Source organism: Nycticebus coucang, chromosome X (genome assembly GCF_027406575.1).
Source record: "Nycticebus coucang isolate mNycCou1 chromosome X, mNycCou1.pri, whole genome shotgun sequence".
In the NCBI taxonomy this organism is placed as follows: Eukaryota; Metazoa; Chordata; class Mammalia; order Primates; family Lorisidae; genus Nycticebus; species Nycticebus coucang.
Window position 1 is genome coordinate 154593193 of NC_069804.1, and position 3558 is coordinate 154596750.

The 3558-nt window shown below is 28.4% G+C and overlaps 1 non-coding gene across 1 annotated transcript; it reads right to left on the reverse strand.

Annotated features, from left to right (window-relative positions):
• Window positions 1-751: 751 nt before the first annotated feature.
• Window positions 752-855, reverse strand: LOC128578891 (small nucleolar RNA U13). The gene has a single exon (XR_008377985.1). It is a non-coding gene; the product is annotated as a small nucleolar RNA U13 (small nucleolar RNA).
• Between the last annotated feature and the right edge of the window lie 2703 nt (window positions 856-3558).

Sequence of the window (3558 nt, forward strand, 5' to 3'; positions counted from 1 at the left end):
TAGGAATTAAGTGTCATGGTACATATTTGTCAAATGTATAGGGTAAATAGTCAAGGCAGCTCTACCTTTAGTCAATATTTGCTGTTAGCTTATATGTATAATTCAAGAGTAACCAAAGGACTCCTTTACTATGAGTATCTTCAGACTTAATGAGAAAATATTCCTTCCAGACATATTACTTTGGCTATATATTATCTCTTTTACTATATTTATTATTACTAATTTTTCTACCATGCTTTACTTCACAAAGTTACACACACATATACATATATATATGTATCCTCATGTTAGCAATATGAGTCATGTATTACTTCTGTTTGTAAATGAAAAAAATGAAAGTTACAGAAGTAAAATGATCTGTTGAAAGTTTCAGAACTAGCAAGTGGTAGATCTGTGAATTGAGGTGAGTTTCATCTCATTAAAAAAACATAAAAATCAATAACTGAAATACATTGAAATGCATTTTCTGAGTAAGGTAAAATATTAAATACTGCACAAAGAAAACAACTTAATTCAAAATACTGGGGTTGTTTTTAACAAAATGGCTATTTTTGGAAAGTAGCTTGTTGGTGTAACCTAAGTGCTGAATATTTTTATTTCTTTTTTAAAGGTTTAGAATAGTGGTTCTTACACCTTTTGGTTCCAGGACCTACTACAAATTATTAGAGACTCTAAAGTCTTTTACATCTATTCTTCATCTCTACTGATATTTACTGTAGATATTCAAACATGTTTTTATTCATTTTTTTCATGTCAGAAAAGTAATATGTCAATATAGTAACAAGTTTTGAGAGAGGCACATTTCACACAGTCATGTGAACACCCAATCATCATTCCTGTGAACTACAAAAGGATCTAAAAACATATAATTTAAAAATATTTATTTAATTAAATACCAATATATAAATATTTAATTATTATGAAAACAATTATATTTACAAACAGTACAAAGAGTTAAAAAGTTTATATGTTGTGGATTTTCTTAATGTATAGTTTAATAGTTGGATTCTCATATACACATCTACATTGAGTCAATTAACATATGTTGTTTGATTGACTTATATGAAGATAATTTGGCCTAAAAATATGTGTAGTTAGGGAAAAGAAGACTTAATGGATACCTTCAAGGGAATTTTAAACCACAAATTAAGAGCTCTTGGTCTAGGGAACTGGTTGAAGGAAGCACTTTGGTCAATAGAATAAACATTGAACCAAGTATTAATAAACTAGAATACATAGAATAATTCCATATAATTTTTTTCTCTCTCTTTCTGAGCCCATGGAAGGTCTATGAAATTTGCTATGGAAAATAACATGTGATTAGAAAATAATAATCCCCATTTTTGTAAAGCACTATAGCATTTTAAGATTCAGTTCAACAATAAAATTAATGATACCAACCACACATGGTTATCTCTATTATAATGTAAAATTAATAAAACTGTTACTTTGAAGAACAGGAACAAAATATAGAGTATTATAATTTACTTTAAACTTTACTGTATCATAGATAAAGAATTATTTCCTAAAAGAGTAGATACCTTTTAATTTCTTTTTTTTTTTTTTCTTATTTTTGCAGTTTTTGGCCGGGGCTGGGTTTGAACCCACCACCTCCAGCATATGGGGCTGGCGCCTTACTCCGTTGAGCCACAAGCGCTGCCCAATTTATGAACTTTCAACATAATTTTCACTTTTGAATGCATATCTGTGCTTATGCTAAATTGTCCATGCACTCCAGAATTACTGGTATATTCTAATTTTCACAAAATTTAATCTTGTTGCAATAAATGTATTTATTAAATACATAATGTAGTGCAATTTAATTGTTGTATATTTTTAATTTTTAATAATATAACAGTAAGCAGAAATCACACTCTTTGTGTGATAATTCTCAGTTTTTGACTTAAAATATATAGTCACCATACCATATAATATTTCTATATACAATTAAGTGTATGAAACACTTTAACCAATAAAAATAGTAATTCTATATGATTCACCCTAATATTGATTAAATAAAAAATAGCAATTTCATACCACATACTTGTCATTTAAAAATAAACTGGCTCTTAAATAAAAGTTAGAAATCTGGGTTTTTTCTCTCTGAACACATATTTCCATTCTAACCACTCCATAATATCTTATATTAATGGATATTTTCACTTGAAAATCTTATATTGATTTCTATATCATATTTCTCTAACAAATAAAATATATATGAATGTATAAGGAAATTATTAGCTATCAATTCTGCTTCTACTTTTAAAACATTTTAATTGCCAATTTCATAGGCATAAACTTTTCTGAAAATTTTTAGATGGTGAATGGTAGGAGAGAGGTGTAGTCTACATCTACTTCAGCCTCCAATAGACTTAAAAATAGTGATACAGGGTAAGAAATACATTTTTTGTTAATAACCATGAGGTTTAAAAAATAAATTTAAAGAAAAAGTCATAAAAGTAGGAAGTTACCTAGTGGAGCCATAATAACTCATAGTTCATTTGCATTTTCATTATCATCTTTATTGGTATATTTTTGAAAAATGTCATGTAGTCATCTTATGTTATCTACAATAATTGGTTTGCATTTTAAAATATCATTAAGACTATTAAATAGCTAATGTGAATTTCTTAAAATCATATTTTTTGTCAATATTTAATGCTGGAAATGATTGAACTTGTGGCAATGTGAATGTAAGAAAAAGTCTAGTCTATTGTTTTAAATAAGTATTTATCTCCTCAGCAGATTTGTTATATTCTGGAACAGAGAAATAAACAGTTAATGGTTGCATAGCCTTGTGAATGTGCTTGATGCTGAATTGCATAGTATAAATAGTTAAAATACTAAATTTTATGTTACACGTGTTTTCATAATTGAAAAGAAATAGATTTCTCGGACATCCCATTATTTGTATTGCTATTATTTTTAAGATAAGCCATATTAATAAGTGCACTAATATGAGTTTGGAGAGAGTTTTATAGTGAGACAATACAGTGCTCTGTTCTAAAATGTGTTGCATTCAACATTCCCACTAATTACTTAGCTAAAGGTCCTGAACATTACCAATGACATGGAGCAAAAGTGAATATTTTGCATGTTATAATCATGGTTCACATTTATTTTCTTAGGATGAAGTAACTCTGAGAAGACTAAATTCATCAGTGATTCAACAATAAACTTCCCAAATTTAGAATTGTGGGAAATATAAACAAAATTACTTAGGCATTTAAGTCAATAACAAATTTAAAATTAGTATCAGAGTAAATAGATAAAAAAAAACCTAAACATTATTAGTTACAAGGGAGTTATTGTATAAGTTTGCATCACACAATTGTGGCAGGTGTTGGCAGGGAAAGTTAAGAACGCCAGTGATAATAGTGAAGGAGTCACAATTACAGAAGCCAGAAAAGTAAAGTCTCCAATGTGGGAATAAGTTGCCTCTTTGAATTTATGAATGATGTTTATCAACAGGACCAACACACAAAAAGAAGAGCTAAGCATAGATCAGAGTAAAGCAACAACAAATTGGAACCCACTGACATTTCTGTGTTTTTCACC